Source organism: Delphinapterus leucas, chromosome 4, assembly GCF_059928025.1.
Source record: "Delphinapterus leucas isolate spDelLeu-1000000601 "Yukka" chromosome 4, BTC_Dleu_Yukka2, whole genome shotgun sequence".
NCBI classification, from domain to species: Eukaryota; Metazoa; Chordata; class Mammalia; order Artiodactyla; family Monodontidae; genus Delphinapterus; species Delphinapterus leucas.
The window spans coordinates 74,515,445-74,536,302 of record NC_143132.1 but is presented as its reverse complement, the minus strand read 5'-3'; the positions used below and the strand labels follow the sequence as shown (position 1 = coordinate 74,536,302).

The 20,858-nt window shown below is 46.2% G+C and overlaps 1 long non-coding RNA gene across 1 annotated transcript; it reads right to left on the bottom strand.

The window, feature by feature from the left end:
* Positions 1 to 356: 356 nt before the first annotated feature.
* LOC149749358 (uncharacterized) lies at positions 357 to 12,652 on the bottom strand. Its single transcript, XR_016393021.1, has 3 exons — positions 8,255 to 12,652; positions 5,070 to 5,167; positions 357 to 2,126 (listed from the first exon to the last, which is right to left on the bottom strand). It is a non-coding gene; the product is annotated as an uncharacterized LOC149749358 (long non-coding RNA).
* Positions 12,653 to 20,858: the final 8,206 nt, after the last annotated feature.

The window sequence follows — 20,858 nt, the reverse complement described above, 5'->3', positions numbered from 1 at the left end:
TGGCACACAGCACTGCAGTCCCGACTAAAGGGCAGAGTGAAGGCTCTCACCTGCTCAGGACCCTGGTCCCTGGGAACTGAGAAAAAGGGAGGAGGCCACCATAGGAGAGTTTGGCGGATCTGAGCAGTGTGAAAATCGAGCAAGTATCAGGAGCCTGAGAAATAGTGCCTGGTGCCGCTCATCACATAGAAGATCTGCAGCTGACCTTAGGCTCCACGGGGCACTGTCACCTTCCAAGGCGTCTGCATCTCCCAAGGTGAGGCCATCCTGTGCTCTTCAATCCTGATGTTACTGTCTAATCACGGAGAAGAGTCCAAGTAACAGTTTCTTTTTTTTTTTTGCGGTACGCGGGCCTCTCACTGTTGTGGCCTCTCCCATTGCGGAGCACAGGCTCCAGATGCGCAGGCTCAGCGGCCATGGCTCACGGACCCAGCCGCTCCGTGGCATGTGGGATCTTCCCGGACCGGGGCACGAACCCGTGTCCCCTGCATCGGCAGGCGGACTCTCAGCCACTGCGCCACCAGGGAAGCCCAAGTAACAGTTTGTTACACACCTGTGGATGGGTGCCTGGCACAGGTGTGTCCTCAGAGGAGGCCACCAAGAAAATACACTGATCAATTTGATGTTTGTGTTCTTCTTTTCTTTCTTTTGTCGTTTACTACATTAGAATTAGAGACCTAGAAATAGACTGCAGTAGGAGGTTGGTTATGAAAGGAAGGGAAAGAAAGAAACCTGTTGTTACCAAAAACAACTTCCTGGCATTGAACTGTGGCCCAGCCTAGTGTCTGGGAGTAGAATGGTCCAAACCTACAGAGACCTTCTCAGCCATGATCTCTTTACTCAAAGTGAATTTCAAATGTTTGATATGGTCTTAATTGAACTAATTATTTCCCTCCATATTTACACAGATTTAATCAGTACATGGATGGATGGACTTACATATCCCAGGTACTTTCATATATACTAATCCATCAGTCCTTACAAAAAATCCAAGGAATAGGTGCACTCATCCTTATTTCACCATGGGAGAAACTCAGAATGAATCAAATAAACACCCAGATTTGTCTTTTTCCCAAACCCCTTTCTACTGTTGCTCAGGCTCTGAGGTGACTCTACATCGCCACTCACTCCATCCCATGGGCTGGAATACTTGAAAGCAATGTGGGCTCCTCCCTCACCTCCACCTCGGTCAGCAGACGGGCTCCAGGTGTGCTTCATCCTCAGTGTTCTTCTATGAACACTGTTCTTTGTGTCAGGGTCCTCATTCTTTTGTCCTTCATCCTTTGTCACCTGGGCTATTGTGCCAACCTCCCGGCCAGTCCTTCTGTCTCAACCCCCTCCAGTCCATCCTCCACACTGTAATAGGAAAGCTGAAACACAGACCTGATCATATAAGCCTTTGCCCATAAAATTTCAATCATTCCCCACAACTTACAGAATAAATTACTAAGTCTTAAGCCTGATGTTCAAGGCTTTCTATGATCTCGTCCTGATCAACATTTCCCATCTCATCTACCATTATCCCCTTTCACCACTGTTTTGCACACCAGAGTCTATAAAACTCTGAGCATTGTTCTGGGAGAAGAGTGGAGTTCTATATAATATTTTGAAATTTTCTGTCTTTGTTTCAGTGGTAATCTAAAGGGGGAAGTATATATATATATATATATATATCTCTTCTGCTCAATCCTGCCTCACTATTTTAATCTTTGTATTATTTGCACTTGTGTGTGTAATGTCTGATGCTAAACGGACAACTCAAGTGACAGTTTTTAACTTTTAATGCAGAGTTTCTTAATAGGGGGTCACAAAACCTCTGGGGATGCAGGTGCCGAGAAGCTTCCTCAAGGGTCTTCACGTTCTTCTCTACGTTCCAGCGTGCATCAGATCACAAATTCCAAGTTAGCCACATCCCTGCTTTGTCTCCTTGCCTTATGTTGCCCCTTGGGTTTAGAATGCCTTCCCACATCTTCCACACACAGCTCCCACCCACCGCCGCTCCCCAGCTGCACCGTGCATCGCAGTAGGGATAGCTCGATGTAGAGTTCCAGATGTAAAGATCTCCAAGCTGCAGGGGATGTTGTAGGTCATCCAGTCTATTGCACTCATTTTACTGTCAGGAAAATCTAGGCGCAGAGAAGAGAAGTAACAAACTAGGCCTAGAACCCAGGCCTCGTGACACGTTACACGCAGCTCATTTTGCAACTTCCTGATCACCTTCCTTAAAGTTTTATTATCCATCTTTGCATTGACTCCCTGGCACAGCGGCATGCAGAGTAAATCCTTAGTTTCCCTATAACCATGACTGAAAGAGCCATAAAACCACAGTACTTACCTGACGTGTTCACATGTCTGAAGCACTATAATGGAATATCCCATGGGAGCTGAATACGAGAAGCATTTCTCATTTCTGCACTTTAGACAACAGAGACTGTTCCAATTAATACCAGTCAGATTCACTCCTGAGAAGCCCCAAAGTATATGCTGATGTATTGAACCTACTATAATATTCCAAAATCAACTTTTAAACATTTCTGCAAACCAGAACATGATACAGAGGCAACATGGCAGTTAGTTTAGTGTTCTGAACTTAGTAAATATTCACTAAGTGTGAGCTGGATGAATGGATACCTCACAGACTGGAAGCCAAGACACCTGAGTGCCAGTCTCATTCTTCTGCTCACAGGCCATGAGGTCTTGGGAAAATCACTTCCCACTCACAAAGCCTCAGTCTGTTCATCTGTAAAATGAGGCATTTGGACCAACTCATTGTCTCGGAAGTAAATCTCTAGCAGCTCTAAAATTCTACAGTTTCATGAAAATGCTAAATCCATTCATACTATTGGTGTCAACAGAAAGTAAAACTAGAACTAGTGTTTATTAACTGTTCTTATTTTATGTTGTGTTGCTTATTACATCATTTTATATTATTTCCGATCATTATGTATTTCAGTTATTATAACTAACTTTTGAAGAAAATAGTATTATGCTATGTTATTACACTTGGGGAAACTGATGCTTTATTAACTCAAGAAGACATCAGCCTCTAGGCTTGACAGAATTACAACTGCTTTAAGACATTGAGAAATAGGCAGTGCAAAACTGTGATCCCTGAGAGAAGGGATCAATGAGGTGAGCCTTAAAATAACCCTGTTTACGATTGGAGGCAATTCCCATCTGGAAATCACAAGCACAGTCTGGAAGCTTTGCTAAGCAGAGGAGACAGAGATTGGGGAAGCTGAGGTGGCTAGGAGTTAAGGATCACAGTTCCAGAACAGAGGGGAGATACACAGAAAAAGAACACCATAAGTCTGCTGAGATACCCTCTTGAGTCTGTCGAGAATTAGTTCATGTGTGTATAAAATGAAACTCCACAAGACCAGGCAAAAGAAATGACCAGAGAGTACTAAGCTGAATAACCCAGAGTTCTCACAAATGCGGAAATGGTTGTGCACCAACCTAAGCGGAGAGTCCTTGGTGATCCCCTGGGGCAATCAATGGAGAGCTCTGAGGAGGCACACTTGAGTAAAGTGGCTGAACTATTCCTGGAGTGAAGGTCACTCTGGACCCTGCATAGCAAAGCTCAAAGACGGGACTCAAAGGGATCAAACTATTTCATGAGTAAATTAACTTCCAGCCAAAACAAAGTCTAACACTCTTTAAAAGAAGGCAGCAAAGTCCAAATACTTAACCATGTAGCTTCACAATGTCTACCATCTAATAAAAAATCACTGGACATATAAAGAAGCAGGAAAATGTTCACCCATAACCAAGGGGAAAATCAGTTGACAAAAACTGGCCAATACATGACAGAGATGATATATAAGTATTTAAGTAACTGGGCAAGATCCAACGAAGAGTCAGTAGAGAGTCCAAATTCAAACCCAGGTCTCCTGATACTTTTTTAGTGCTCCATCACCTGTGCTCACCAATCTCTCTGCCTCTGCGGCAACTGGTAAGGTTTTGCCATGACAGTCCCAAAGCAATTTTCCTATACTTCTGTTCTTCACTTTAGTTAGAACTTCACAGAAACTTGCAGAGGTAAACACAGATCTGAAGTCTAGGAGGGCCATCTCTGATCAGGGACCAGCATAGGCCATCCTCACGGACAAAATTTCAACAACAGTGCAACAGAATTCCTCGTCTTTCCCCTCCCCTACTATGGCACTTGCATGGAAATTCCCCAAGGCCATTCCTAGGTCATGTCTCTGGTTAGAGGAGCTCTGCATTAGGGGCTGTGGCTTCAGGGAACTTAGGAATCAGTGTGTGAACAGTGGGAGCACACACCCGGGAGCCAGACCTCAGCCTCAGCCCTCAGCTGACAAAAATTTAGGCAAGAGGTAAAGGGGGCAAAAAGAAAGTGTCACAGGCTGCTGTCAGCCTGCAGAAAGGTGTAAACCCCCTCCCTCCCAATGCTGGGGGTATATTCATGTGTATGCTACCTGTAAGTGTTTGTGAGAAAACAGTTCAGAGAGCACAGACAGGGGGTCACCTCCCGGGCTGTGGGAGCAGTTTTCCTCCCTGCGATTGACTATACAAGTTGTTACCAAAGCAAGTATCAAAGCCCTGCAATTTGCTAATTACAGGCGGGATCCTGGGCTTGTGGGCCCAATTAACCACTTGTTCCTCATTTTCTGTGTGTGACCTGCCGACTGCACCCACAATTACCCACTTGTCTTTTAACTTGCCTGAGAGCTGGCTGACTCACCTCCAATTCACTCCCACTATCACCTCCAGATGGCCTTTGGTACCTTTTTGCTTTCCAGGTTCCCCCCACTCCCCTATTATCTTTCTCTGCATCACATGCCTATGTCTCATCTCCCTGGTTGGGGCTCCTACGAGATTTCCTGGTCTAGTTGCTTGCCTAGGCTTGGAGCCTGGAAGGCAGGAAGCAACTCCTGTTGGTCTGGGCATCTTGCCTAGCTCCCCAAAGGAAGCTCAGGAGGCTGTGGCTACATTTGGCCTCCGCCCCCAGACACAGGAGTAAAGAAAATTACAGCTTTTCTGGAGCTGGCCCACTGCCAGATTTCCTGCCCACACTCTCCATTAGTGCCCCACTGGCTCCCTACCTCAGTCAGGCCAGGGCTGGATCCAGGGAGCCTCACTGCCAGTCCTGGGGAAGGAGTTCCCAGCAGCTGCTAGCAGTAGCTCTCCAGGGAAACACAACCTGGAGAAAGAGAAAAACCTCTCGTGACCTTCTGCTTCATTAGACAAGCTACCTGGCAAGCAAAAAATTTCCAGCGAACTTTTTGATGATTTACTCTGTCAATGGTTCCTATCCTTTTTTGTGTCACGGACACTTCTGAAAATCTGTTGAAAAATTCTGGGCTTTCCAGCAAGAGATGCTCATTTTCAGTTATTTATTTAATCATTCAACAAATATTTATGGAGCACCTATGTGCCGGGTACTATTGCAGGGACCAAAGAAACATAAGTGAAAAAACAAATAGACAAAAATTCCTACTCTCATGGAGCTTACATTCTAGCAAGAAGAGATAGGCAAGAAATAATACATGTAGTAAATAAGCAAACATACAATTTGCTAGAAATAGGTGCTACAGAAAAAGAAAAATTCAAGCAGGATAAGAGAGAGATTGGTGGGAATGCAGGGTGTTTTTAATTTTTAAAAAAATTTTTGGCTGCATTGGGTCTTCGTTGCTGCGTGGGCTTTCTCTAGTTGCGGTGAGCAGGGGCTACTCTTCGTTGCGGTGCATGGGCTTCTCATCGCTGTGGCTTCTCTTGTTGTGGAGCACAGGCTCTAGGCGTGCGGGCTTCAGTAGTTGTGGCGCACGGGCTCAGTAGTTGTGGCTCGCAGGCTCTAGAGCACAGGCTCAGTAATTGTGGTGCACGGGCTTAGTTGCTCCACGGCACGTGGGATCTTCCCGGACTGGGGCTCGAACCCGTGCCCCCTGCATTGGCAGGCGGATTCTTAACCACTGTGATTATATTTTTAAATAGCGTATGCCAGTTTGTCCTCATTGAGAAGTGAAATGTTAGCAAAGAACGGAAGAACGTGAGAGGTTTCACCATGTGGGTACCTGGAGAAAGAGTGTAGTAGCCAGAGGGATCAGCCCCCGGGCACGGCCACGCTGGTGAGTCTGAGGAAAAATGAGAAGAGCAGTGTGGCTGGGCTGGAGAGAGGGAGAGGGAGGCAGCCTTGGTGGGAGACAAGGTCAGAAAGGCAGGGGCCTGGGCGGACGTATATCACATAGGGCCTTGTGGGCTGCAAGTACTGTGGTTTTCACTTTGAGTTAAATCAGGAGCCATTAGTGTGATTTGAGCAAAGGGGTAACAGGATTCGGCTGAGACTCTACAATGTCAGTGACTGTCGTAGGGACCACTTGATCCCAGTACAGATAATGGTGCTTGTGCACCAGTGGTAGCAGTGGAGACCACGAGACTGAGTCCAGAGGATTTCCTGAATAGCTGTGATGTGTGTGAAAAAGATGTGCATATACAATTTCACATACAATTCAGCAGTTTACCAATCTCCTAAATCCCATCCGTGGATGCAGGTAAAGGGCCCCTGATGGAAGGAGAAAGGGAAGTGGTGACCCCAAGGAGGGAGCGGAAAATGGGACCCCAGTGGAGATGGAGAGCCTTAGCTGTACCTAAAATTTCATTTCTTTTTTGACTTTGTTTCTTAATTGAAGGATAATTGATTTACAATATTGTGTTAGTTTCTGTGTACAGCAAAGTGATTTGGTTATACATATATATGTATCTATATTCCTTCTTAAGATTCTTTTCCATCATAGTTGATTACAAGATTCTGAATATAGTTCCCTGTGCTATACAGTAAATCCTTGTTGTTTATCTACTTTGTATATTTTTGTATATTTTGTGCACCTGTTAATCCTATACTCCCAATTTATCCCTCCCCCACCCCTTCCCATTTGGTAACTATAAGTTTGTTTTCTTTGTCTGTGAGTCTGTTTCTGTTCTGTAAGTTCATTTGTACTATTTTTCAGATTCCACATAAAAGTGATATCATATAATATTTGTCTTTCTGTGTCTGACTTACTTCACTTAGTATGATAATCTCTGGGTCCATCCATGTTACTGCAAATGGCAGTATTTCATTCTTTTTATGGCTGAGTAATAGCCCATTGTATATATACATACCACATTTTCTTTATCCATTCATGTGTCGATGACACTTAGGTTGCTTCCATATCTAAAAGTTTTATTTAAAAAAAATAAGAAAAGAGGGCTTCCCTGGTGGCGCAGTGGTTAAGAATCCGCCTGCCAATGCAGGAGACACGGGTTCGAGCCCTGTTCTGGGAAGATCCCACATGCCATGGAGCAACTAAGCCCATGTGCCACAACTACTAAGCCCATGTGCCACAACTACTGAGCCTGTGCACCTAGAGCCCATGCTCCCTCTAGAGCTCACGAGCCACAACTACTGAGCCCATGTGCCTAGAGCCCGTGCTCCGCAACAAAAGAAGCCACTGCAATGAGAAGCCCGCGCACCTCAACGAAGAGGAGCCCCCGCTCGTGCAACTACAGAAAGCCCACGTGCAGCAACAAAGACCCAACACAGCCATAAATAAATAAGTATATATTTTTTAAAAAATAAGAAGAAAAGAAGATATTTAAGGCAAATATTTAAGGTAAAATACTATTATCTCGTAACCTGCGTGGTGGACACATGTGTGCCTACTATAATATTTTCTGTATATTTAAAATCATTCATAATTTATTTACTTATTTATTTATTTTTTGCGGTACGCGGGCCTCTCACTGTTGTGGCCTCTCCCGTTGCGGAGCACAGGCTCAGCGGCCATGGCTCTCGGGCCTAGCCGCTCCGCGGCATGTGGGATCTTCCCGGACCGGGGCACGAACCCGTGTCCCCTGCATCGGCAGGCGGACTCTCAACCACTGTGCCACCAGGGGAGCCCTCATTCATAATTTTTAAAAGACTTGCTCATCCCTGTGTTTCGCAGAAAGCTGTCCGCTTGCTTTGCCAATGAAGTGAGGGGAAATCAACTCAGTCAATTCTGCGCATAATTCTGGCCGTGGCACCTGGCTGGGTGTACTTTACCTCTCCAATTTCTGTCCCTTTCCTTCCTTCCAGCAGCTCAGAGTCAAAGGTGAGAGAAGTCAAGGACTGATGCAAAAACCACCCTATATCGAATAGAGTCTAGAAGAGGAAGAAGAGGGTAATGGCACCCGGGAAGCCTGGGGGAGGCCTCCTGAGAGGCAGTCCCTTAGCAGGATGCAGAAGAACAACGGGCAGACTGGGGCTCACGGAGAGGAGGGAGTCTTCCCAGCTGGAGGCAGCTTCAGGAGGTCAGACACAGTGAGGGGCAAGCAGAGGCCTCAAGCACCTACTCCGCTCTGGCCCATCTTAAGGAGAGCAGGCAGATTTCTTCCTCTCGGTACCGAATTAGAGCAAAAAGCCCAGATGGGAGGAGCTTTCAGAGCCCTGCCGTCACCCCAGTGGTGCCAAGAGGGCGCAAGGGTGGAAAAGCTTGGATCCAGGACAGCAGCAAGCTGAAACAGGCACAGAAGGGTGACTTCAGGCTCCAGGGACGAAGGCTCCTGAGCTGGGCGGAGCCTCCTTGCTGACCTGGGGGGAGACTTCCTCAAGGAACAGGAGACCAGGGAGTCTCCCCTGGCCTGCTCTGTGTCAGGCCCCCCAGGCCACGGCCCTCAGACAGCACATTCCTCACCATCGATCTGCAGCCCTATCGCTGGGACGGGGTGGGGAGGGCGGGGAGGTCCCCTGCTGCCCACATTTTGCAAAAACTTGCCGTGTCACAAGTCCTGTTTAGGTGCCAAGAGAACAATTTCCCAGGCCGTGGCTTTAACAAGGCCATGCTTCCTAATTACTAGTTTTCTTCTAAGTAAATAAAAAAGAGGGGGAGAGGAACCAGTGATTACTCCACTTTATAATCCCACCTTCCATTTATGTGCGTTTCCCTTCAGAGGAGCTCAACATGCTTCTTTGTGTATTATTGTCTACTTTTTTCCTCTTAAGGTCCTTGAGATTCCTAGGGGTGGTTATTATACCATTTTACAGCTGGGGAAGGGGATGTGGCTGAGCTTATGCAGTGTCCAAGCACCCTCACTGGCTACGGTCAGTATTTTGAAGCTCTTACAGGAAACCTCCTCATATCTGAAAATAAAGTCGTCGCCTGGGACATAAACTAGGCTAAAGCAAACACAAGAAACGGCACACTTCATAACAGTAATTAACACTAATTCTCACAACAATCCTATAGAACAGATAGTATTACACCCATTTTACATATGAGAACAATGAGATTCAGAGGGGTAAAGTAAGCAGCCTAGAGTTGCCTAATAATAATAGCTGTAATAGTAGCAAAAGCAGAAGCTAATATTTATTAAGCAACTTACCATGCGCCAGGCATCTTACATTTATTAGCCCATTTTAGTCCTCACAACAACCCTCTGAGATGATTATTACTATTAGCACCATTTTGCTGACAACAAAACCAAAGCACAGACAAGTTAAGTAACTTGCCCAAGATCACAGAGCAAGTAAGTGGCACAGCCATAAAGGAACCCACAAAAGGTATGCATGTCCCACCACATCGTTTACCCATCTAAAGGAATACTTACTCTGAGGGTTGGCCTGGTGACACCCAGATACAGTCCAGGTGACTCAGGTACAGACCCACGGCTGCTCTGTGCCCTAATCACTGTCCTATAAAGGTGGGTAGGGGGTGGCACTTTCTGTACTCCTGCTGTGTGTGAGGACCCTCACACTCTGGTACCCGGAGAGGGGGCCATAGGGAAAGACTTTTCCTGCCTAACTGAAGGTATATGTGTGCGTACTTTCACTGGTATTAAATGGTACTGTAGAGACCATTACCACAAAAGTAGTGGAATCTGTGAGTAAGGATTAATCTAGAGAGACATTCAGACCAGTGGGAAGTGAACTTCCTGTATTGTGTGTGTGTGTGTGTGTGTGTGTGAGGGAAACAATGCTTCTAGCTCTTCCACACTGCAGAGAAATGAGCCCCCAACCCATCCTAGAACCTTGGCTTTTTCACTGCCCTCTCCTCAAAAGCATCCTCTAATGCCTCATTCCACTCCTTATACGTGCATACCAGGAAGGGGATGTCCTCGATGGGGAAATGAATTCTGACTCCTTGACAACTTCTGTCCATCAATAAAGTGGCCTGCCAGACCCGGGCTTCAGAGGAGGGGGCCTCCAAGGGCCCAGAACACTTCCTGGAGCAGTGAAGGTGAGATCAGGCCCTTCCCCTGCCTCTCAGGTAAGGTCCTGGCTGGGCTGTCAGGCAGCGTGTCGCTCTTATACCCCTCCTTTTTTCACACCAATACTTGTAGCCGACTGACTACAGTCCTCACCTCTTGTCACTGCCTGTCCTACCCCTTCCCCATAAATTGAAACGCCAGGGAACCCTTCCCAAGAGTGGCAGGGTGAGTGTTAACACACCACCAACATGTCCAAAACTAACAGAACGCACACAATTCCTGGTGAGGGCTGTATACACCTCCCCAACAGGCCCCAGCTCTTTCTAAGTCAGGACATTTCAGAAAGCCTGATTTTGTCACATCTCACTTCCAAACTTCCCAGAGCTTGTCTCTCCACCTTGTTGAGATCTGGCGTGCTAGAAGAGGAATTCTAGAACACAGCATCTTTCATCTGGTGAGCACAGTAGTTACAAGCACAGGCTCTGGAGCAAGACTGCCTAAGTTTCAATCCCAGCCCTACCATTTACTAGCTGTGTGACCCTGAGCAAGTTACTGAATCTCTCTGTGCCCATTTCGTTGCCTATAAAACTGGTATAATAAGAATTCCTACTTCATAGGATTCATAGGACTGTTGTGAGGATTGAATGAATTATTGCATTAAAGTGCTTAGCGCAGAATAAGCACTCAATAACTGTTAACTACTATTATGGGGCCACAAAACGTCTTCCCCCGAAAGAATGCATTAATTTTTTGTCAGTTTCAACTTTGCATTCCAGTACTTCAGGCAGGTAGAGGCAGCTCCTAAATTGACAACTTGAATCAGCTTGGGGGGAGGGAGGATGATATTAGAAAGGAGATTTCCTCTTGTAAGGGTTTAAATCTTCTCAGCCCCCGATGACCACATAGCATCTGCAGAAAAGAAGAAAAAGAAAAATCAAGTCCTGAGACCCACCCCAGGGAGGACGGTGAACCAGACCCTCGGGCCACAGGAAGATCCCGTGGCTGGGTTCGCCCCCGCCCCCGCCCGGCCCTCCACCGCAGGCTCCACCGCAGATGCTCAGAGCCTTCAGAAACGTAACACCAGGGAGGCGAAAGCCTGCGAGTTCCCAGAGCCTCTCAGGCACGCGGCCTCTCTCCCCACCGGCAGCGCCTTAAATACCAGAGGACTTGCCAAAGATGGAACTGTTTTGTTAGGAGCTCGGGTTTCTCCCGCCGCGAGGCTGAGCCGGTGGCGCAGCTGCTCAGAGGTCACGCCCGAGACACGTCCGCACAAGCCCAGCCGGGGGCTGGGGACGCGGGGGCGGCCAGCTTCTCCGGGGACCTGCCGAGTCTCGGTTCCCATCTTCGTTTCACAGACACACAACCTGCCGAGGTGGCTTGCCTCTCCCGACGTAGATACTCTTTTTTGCAAAACAAAAAGGATGCAAAACAAAACAAAAAGACCCTAAAGGAAAAGAAATGGTCCTTCGAAAATGCCAATTGTGAGATTTTGTTGTTGTTGATAATTGGTTTGGAATTCAGTCTGTATGGGATCTGCAGCTCTTTTTCAAGAAATGGCTGAAAGAGAGAAACCTCAGTTTGCCACAGGAAACCTGAAGCCTTTTAACCTTCAGAAGTTAGTCTTCATTTTCTGTTACTTAAAATATTTGCATTTGTATGCTTACAGCCCTCTCTGCATATGATAAAAATAGAAGGCACTGAACAGTTAACCACCTGTGTTTTCCTTGGATGCCATATTTTCCACCATAAACAAGAAAACACAGATTGGAAATCCATTCCTTCCTTCCTAGGAAGTGCTTCAGTTGAGGTTTATTTGTGTTTTCAATCAATGGAAACCAAAAACAACCTTAGCAAGATTAAGATATTTCATGCAAAGAAACACCATGACATCTTTTTATCCCCTCTGCCGCTATTTCTACATAAAGCCCAAGTTTTTTTTTTAAATGCAGTTAATAATTATAATTACTATTTATTTACTGAGCGTATATTATGGCACATCCTACATGTTTGACTTATCTAATTTGTGTTATTCTTTTTTTTTAAAAAAAAAAGCTCTTCTTTTTTAAATATTTATCTTTTTTTATTTCATTGCGCCAGGTCTTAGTTGCGGCTGGTAGGTTCCTTAGTTGTGGCTGGTGGGCTCCTTAGTTGTGGCATGCAAACTCTTAGTTGCAGCATGCATGTGGGATCTATTTCCCTGACCAGGGATTGAACCCAGGCCCCTTGCAATGGAAGTGCAGAGTCTTAACCGTGGTGCCACCAGGGAATTCCCTCATTTGTATTATTCTTAATGCCTATTTTACAGGTGAGAAAACAGCTTCAGAGAGGATAAGCTAATAAATGATGCGGCCTTTATGTCCATGCCACTCAGAGGTCTGAGAGTGGCAAAGTTGTGCTCTTTTCACCACCATAAACCATTTCTGGTGTTTTAAGTATTTCGAAGTAAATGGATGGCTAGGAACAAAAAGGTGTATCTGATCTTTTAATTTCCAATATAACTTTTAGGGGCAGAGGTATTCAGTGAAAGGTACTGATTTCTAGAACGAGTGTTGCCTATGTTATCTTGCCATCCAACAAGCCTCCCTGCCTCAGTTCCCCCTCTCTACAATGAGACATTCTCTCTAAAGTCCTATCTAGCATCTGACACCTGAAGATTTATCCTAAATTAAAAGTTCAGACTCTGTTATTGAACATGGCATAATATTAATCACTGCGTTCCTGATTCCCAGGTTCCGTGTACCTGACTGTGGTTCTCGACACTAGCCGAACATTAGAATCTTCTGGAGGAGCTTTTAAAAATACAGATACTCAGATGCTCACCCCCCAGAGATTCTGATTTAATTGGTCGGACATGTGGACCTGGCATGGGTATGTTTCAAAAGCTTCCCAGGTGAATGTGCAGCCAGGATTGAATATTGATCTAACCTAGTGAACTACTCCAATTTCACCCACCCCAGTTGTGCTTTTATAAATGTAGTTGCTGTAACTGGAATTCCTTTTTATAATATCCAATAACACGAGTGCTACCAGAGCCAATCTCAAAACAGATGTGAGCTTTTTTACTTTATTTGTGTAATTTGCTTAAATAAGTTAAGGCATCTCACCAAAGCTTCAAAATGCTGTAAAAGTATCTGTGTGTGTGTGTGTGTGTGTACTGTTGAGATAATAGATGATTCTTTCTTCGGGGGTAGAGACAGAAGAGTGTTACAATAACCAGAAGGTTCTAGGTCAATCTCAGCCAATAGTTGATTGACCAGGTGAAAGAAATCACACAAAATATTTATTTAACCCAAGGGTAATACCCTTTGGTATTGGTAATACCCTTCTTTGGAAGCAGCCTATTTGAAACCTGGTCTAAGAGATTGGGCTGAGCTGGAGGGGGTAGAAGTATAGAAGTCTGGATAAGAGGTCAGCTTGGAGCCATTTTTATCCCAGAATGCTCCAGGCTATTTTATGTGCTATTAGTCTCTCAATCTGGTATCTGCTGGCAGGAGGCAAACTTTCCAAAGCTGTCCATATAAGAGTGACTCAATGGCAAGTACCCAGGGAAAGTCCAAACATTCTTATAAGTCAAAAAAGATTTACTTTTGCTTTATGGAAGGAGTTACCGATTTCTTGATATACAGGAGAAGTCTAGAGAGTTTGTTTCATAAGAAAAGTCTGTTATAGTTTGACTGTTCATTAAGCTTAGGCTCTTCTCTTATTCTGCATTAACCCAGCACTCCACAACCACATCACACACGCACACACAAACACACACACAAATAGAAACATAGTTTTTTCATTCAAGCTCTGGTGACATAGTTCAAGTAGATGAAATACTAGTAGATAATGTTAATTGATACTGTGGTCACAACAGTGATTTCTTGAAACATCTTTGTTGGGACTGACATTAAAACAGGAAGATTGGTTCTGTGGTTCTGTGGACCTCTGGCCTTTACCTGTTACTTGTAAATAATCTCAACCATACAAAAAGGACACAAGATTCTACTTAATGTAAAAGTGCTTGAAATCGCCTTACATGTTAAAGTGCTGTGCTTCCCCTTTGCAAAAGAAAGATTAACATTTCTGTACAGGGAATGGTTTTGATCTTGCCTTCCAGCTCCAGTATTTACACCCCAGTAAAGTTCATCTGGATCAGTTAATCTTCACATGAATGAATATGCAGCCCAAGATCATGTTTTTAAATAAGGTTATAATCCAAAGAATGGACAGAGGTTGGGGGTAGGGGGAGAGTCTTATTCTAATAATCTGAAGGTGAAAAGCCCAGAAAGACTCAGAAATAATCTCTAATGTGAATTTCCGTGGTAAACTCTGGGTCCAAAAAAAAAAAAAAAAATCATTTCAGGACTAGAACAAGGAAGAAGCAAACTGATTAAAGCTTGCTTAAATGAGGAAACTGGGGAAAAACATCTTGTCAACACAGATACATTGTCCTGCATAGATCAAAGATGAGTCTGTGCTTTAAAAAATTAAAATTAAAAAATCAGCCTAGGTAAGAGAAAGGGACTTTGAAGTAACAAAGAAGTTATCATTTCTTGTGTGAACTACAGGAATCAGATCAGAAACGCTGACCTTGAGAAAAGAAGCCAATAGTACAGTTTCCAAAGCAGGAAATGATTTTTAAAATCTCTTTTACCCGTAATGATATATAGTCTGAGTTTGGGGACAGAAGTAGCCTAGTAAAAGTGTGTTTTGTTTCTGTTTAATCCTATAGACATTTATTGAGCACTTACTATGTACCAGGCACTGGGCTAAGCATAAAGATACCAAGACAAATAAGACTCAATCTTCTTCCTCAAGATGCCAGCCATCAGATGACATTGCTTATGGTGGAAATTCACGTGAGGTATTAGGGTAACCACAGTTTCACAGGTGATAACTCGAGTTGTGAGCAACTCGAGGCTTGGGGTTCAAGAGGGTTGGGAGTAACTTGGACATGCCATCTACTTTGATCTTCAGGTCAATCCAACAAAAGTTCCCTTAGAGCCCACCCTGGGCAAGAATTCATGGGAGGTGCAATGGAGGGGACAGAGATCACTGTCTTCCAGAGGTTCCCAATGATGTTTCCAGATAAAAAAGAAAACAAGGTGAGTAACTTTAATGAGAACTTGTTGCACTGGCAAGTAAAGACTGCTTGCTAATTGGTTCTCCCCAAGAGGAGCTAGATAGACTTTTGAAATGCTTTGGAAGAATAATGCTTTTAAAAGCACAATAGGTTAAAACACCGGAATGACAAATTAGCTTTGCCAACCACTTAGTCAGTGGCCTTCCTTTAGAGACTGGGCTGATTGCGAAGTAGATACTAACTGGTGAGCTTCTCTGTCTCTGTCACAGACATTTAACCCTTTGCAGAGACGTTTTAGGAGCCATCAGTTTGTAACTTAATGGACTTCCCAGGGAAAGCGAAGTACAGGCACATGTGAATTCGAAATAGAGGTGCTGCTTAAAAGCCTAACTAACCACCTCTAGACAAGAGTTGGAGCCCAAAGTATCACTGAAGGCAATGTTACATCATTCCAACTGTCCCCCAAGTCCTGCCCAACCATCTGGCCTGGATGGCTGTGACTGTATCTAAATTCTCATAGGCCCCTGGGCTGTATCCCTGGATCTCCCACCCTAGCCAGCACAGTTTAGAGCTGTCCTCTGCTTGGGGCATGGCCTTTCCAGTTAGTCTGCGAAGCCCGGACACTAGAGATCACATCTCCTCTCCTGTCCGCCTCCCCGTTCTCCTAAAGAGGGCCGTTTGCATGATATGGCTCAACACGGCCTCACAGGGGAAGACTTATACTTGGACCGGGAGACCTGGATGATGTCGACTGTGACCACTGACTAGCTATTGACCTTGGAAAATTAACTTTTTTGTCTGGACTGTATTGTCCCCATGTATAAAGTGAAGAGGATAGGTTATATATTCTTTGAGGCCTGTCTCTAATACTCTATGATTATGTGATTTCTAGCGAATGCCAAATCTCTCCCTCTCTCTCTCCATCACACACACACACACACACACACACACACACACACACAAACACACACACCCCTCCCTCCTCACTTCTTCTTTCTTAATGAGTCAGACACACAACATCAAACACGTGCCTCTCCAGGTGAATGCTTCTAAGATGGTATTTGATCCTAACAATACCAACATGACATTGACCCCAACACCCACAGAATACAAAACTGAGCACTACATGTGTCCAATTCTTTACAGTTTCCAGAACATTTTCACATAGGACCCCACAGAATTCTACAGTAACCTGTTGCTTTGGGCCCATTTCGCAGAAGAGGTTTTTTTTTTTGTTTTTTGTTTTTGGTTTTTTTGCAGTACGCAGGCCTCTCACTGTTGTGGCCTCTCCCGTTGCGGAGCACACAGGCTCTGGACGCGCAGGCTCGGCGGCCATGGCTCACGGGCCCAGCCGCTCCGCGGCATGTGGGATCTTCCCGGACCGGTGCACGAACCCGTGTCCCCTGCATCGGCAGGCAGACTCTCAACCACTGCGCCACCAGGGAAGCCCTCGCAGAAGAGGTTTTGATGCCATCACACCACTCTCTAGTAAGTCAACTAGAAAGCCATCTCCCCTCCCCAGAAGCTGACGCCCCATCCCAGAGGGGTGCCAGGCACATCCTTCTTCTCCCAGCTGGAGTGGGAGGAAGGCAGGAAGGGAGCGGTTGACGTTCATAAAGAGGAAAGAGCAAGTGGAAGAGACGGGGAAAGAGGAAGGGCGAGGAGAGGAGGGGAGCCACATTCCTGAGACAGGTGAAGAGCCCTCCAACCTCAGGCTGCCCTCCGCTCACAGAGCCTGGCACCTCCTAGGATCTGGGAGCTGTGGGTTATTCTTCTGACCCTCTGCCACTTCCCTGCCCTCCCCTGCTCTTTCACCTTCTCGGGCTGCCCTAAAAAGAATGTCCACTGCAATCTCTCTCCAGCTGTTTGATCTTTTTAAAAGTCTCTCACTTGTCTGTGGCATATGCTCCAACTGAAAAATAGACCTTGGGCCTTCAGGATGGGTAAGAGTATTAAATGGCAACAGCCAGCCTCGTGCCAAGGGTGTGGGCAGCCCCTAGATATCTATGATGACCAGATGTCCTGGATTTGCCCGGATGGTCCTAATTTAAAACGTTCTTGCCTCTTGTCCCCATAAGCGCCTTCACACTTGTCTGACCATGTGTCCCTATTTGGGGTTTGGAAAATAAAGTTACCAGATGGATACCTGATATCCAAATGTCAAACAGGCCCAGTGTCGGCATCATGGGGGTGGAAAGAGGACACACATTGGATCCAGATGGATCTGGGGTCAACCAGCTCTGCCACTTACTATCTGTGTGGCTGTAGGCAGCTTTTATTCTTTCTGAGCCTCAGTTTCTTCATCTACCGAATGGTTAGTTTTCCTGTAAGTCAGCCCCATGTATTTCGACTTAGAAAAACCACTGCTCACAGGCACTTAATATCTCCCAGATGTTTCTGCCTTTCTGTCTGTACTGTCATATTGTTTGGATTTTGGTTAAATCTGATGTGTTACTGCTTAAAGCATTAACTTGAGTGTATGGTTCAGGGTACCATCTTAAATAGCAATGATAATAGCAACCAACATATCCAACAGATATAAAATGCACTCCTTTCCGCCTGCGCATCCATTCCAAATCCTCCTCAGTCCTCAGAACTCCATTCAAATCCATTCTCCGCTGCTCCCTAGCAGTGTCACGTAAGCTGACCTTGCCCCAGCCAGGTCGGGGGGATAGGAGGTGGAGGGAATCGCATCTAGATCATTGCTGGGGGGTTCCAGCTGCTTTTGGCTCTCAACTCCCTCTAATCCACTTGTCACAAGCCCAGTAAGTAAGTGGACCTTCCTTTTTTTTTTTTGGCTATGGGATCTTAGTTACCGACCAGGGATCAAACCCGGGCCCACAGCAGAGGAAGCTCGGAGTCCTAACCACTGGACCACTAGGGAATTCCCACATGGACCTTCCTGGAGCCCCTCTCCCCACCTGGTACTCAGGGGCCAAGGCACACAATGGAAGATGGGTCCACTGTGGAGCCAGCCAAGTGCCATAGCTGATCCTGGCGTCCCACTAACCCGCTGTTGGCCTTAATCTGGTCACTTGACCTTTCTTAGCCTCAGCGCCCTCATCTGAAGACTAGGATTAGGTTTCCTAGATCTGGTGCCTACGAGAAGCATTTTCAAAGCCTTATTGTTGCCCTGTCATTTAACCAGTGTTTCCTCTTCCGCTCCCAAACCTTCTTCAGCTCCTATTTCCAGACACAATAAGCACAAACTCAGCATTAAAAAACCCTCCAAACACCCAGCATTCAAAACCTTCCATAATCTGGCCATACCCCCAGCTTCTCAAACCTGTTTCCCACCCAGCACACACTTTTGGTACCAGCCCTGCCGGGTTCCTCACGGCCTGCTCACACCTGTCTCTGCACTTCTGCCCAAGCTGTTCCCTTCACCAGGCAGGCCCTCCACCCACCTAGCCAGGGAGGTTTCTTTCTAGACTGAGTCACACCCTTCCCCCCCTGCTATGGACTGAATCGTGCCCCACTATCAGATTCATATGTCGACACCCTAACTCCCCTCATGTGAACTGTATTTGGAGACAGGGCCTTTAAGGAAGTAGTTAAGGTTAAATGCAGCCATAAAGGTAGGGCCCTAATCCAATAGCATAAGTGTCCTTATAAGACAAGACTCCCCACTACCGCCAGCCCTGCCCCACCCAGGCCATGTGAGAAGGTAGCCATCTGTAAGCCAGGAAGAGAGCCTCACCAAAAACCAAACTGGGGCTTCCCGGGTGGCGCAGTGGTTGAGAGTCCGCCTGCCGATGCAGAGGACACGGGTTCGTGCCCCGGTCCGGGAAGATCCCACATGCCGTGGAGCGGCTGGGCGCGTGAGCCATGGCCGCTGAGCCTGCGCGTCCGGAGCCTGTGCTCCACAACGGGAGAGGCCACAACAGTGAGAGGCCCGCGTACCGCCAAAAAAAAAAAAAAAAACACCAAATTGGCCAGCACCTTGATCTTGGACTTCCCAGCCTCCAGAACTATGAGAAAATAAACGTTTCTTGTTTAAGCTCCCTAGTCTATGGTATTCTGTTATGGCAGCCCAAGTAGATGAATACACCCACCGTCATCACTGCTCTCTCCTTTCTTAGAAACCTGTGTCACTTGTCACCAGCCCCTCACATGATAGCACTAAATTAGTGACACTGTCTTGCTGACTCAATAATTTCCCCCATGCGTCCGCATTTTGCTCCTCCAATAAAGAGGGAAGCTCTTTGCAGGTAGGAACATGAGAATCTGTATCATTCATAAGCTCAGCACAGAGCATTGCACACAGCAGATGCTCCAGACGTGCTTAGCTGGTTAAAAGTCATGCCCTGATAGAGGAGGAAAAGTGGTCCTGAGAAGACAGGAGTCTGTCTGGTATGGCTGTGGGGCACCTTTAGAAGCACACACTTACCCACACCCAGACATCTGCTTCTCTATATCCAGACTTGGCTCTGTCACCACAGCCCCCAGAAGGACACTGGGAAGGGGAAAACACACAAAAGATGACCCACACTGGTATAACAAGGAGTTTCCCCAACCACCAGGCTAGCTAACAAAGAGGTAGATGTGTCGTATTGAAACAGTTACTGAAAATACTTGTCATTTAGTATTTGCATATTCTATGCATACGCTGATAAGCATTCATGTACTGAATATTTTAGCAGTTTCATATATGTATATATATATACATATATATATATATATATATTTAATTGAGCACCTGCTGTGTGCCAGCCACTACACAAGTCACTTCAGACCCAAGACCAGTTGAACTTATCTCCATTTTACAGGTGAGAAAACTGAGATTTAAAGAGGTGAGTTAAGTAACTTGCCCAGGTCACACATCTGGTAAGTGAAATGGTGAGCCAGTGATAGATGGCATTGGAAAAGCGTTCATGCTCTAGTTCATCCAGCCAACAAACAGAGCAGATACCACTAAGCAGAACTTCCAAACTATTGCTTGTTGGGGATACAGAAAGGAAGGCAACATAGACCTGGTCCTTAAGAAATTGTGGAAGGAAAGAGAGGGCATGTAGATCATGAACTGTAGGTGGCCGTAAGAAGGGACAGGAATCAAGGGTTTCAGGAGCTCAGGAGAGGGCCGAGCTGCACCCTGACCTCAGGCCCAGACATTGCAGGACAAGCAGGAGCCAGGTGCAAAAACGGAAAGATGCTGGTGGAGCACTGGGATGCAGTGCAGGTTTCACTAACCAGGGCTCAAGGCTTGTGGGTGGTACCCCCCCCCCACCCCGCCCCAGGAAGACAGGGTGAAGTGACAGGAGTAGGACCTCTGGTAGCATAAGGCTGACTTTGGGCAAAGCTGCAAAGCCTCAACACACAAGGTTTACTCCCATCCCCTTGTGCCCCTCTCTCAACTTCTCTAATTAAGGCAGGGACTCAAATCAGGGCACTAAGTTGCTGAGAAGAGCGCGATGCCCAGGAGGGGAATGCTGGAGTTGTGGCAGAAGGGGCACTGGACTTGGATTCTAGAAGTGGTTCTGCTGCCACCCAGCAGGGTGACCTTGGATAAGTCCCCCAGCACGGCTGCACTTAGAAGGCCTTGGCCTGGGGGATTTCTGGGCACCGCGTGGCGCCCACTCACACCAGGCGCTGAGCTGTC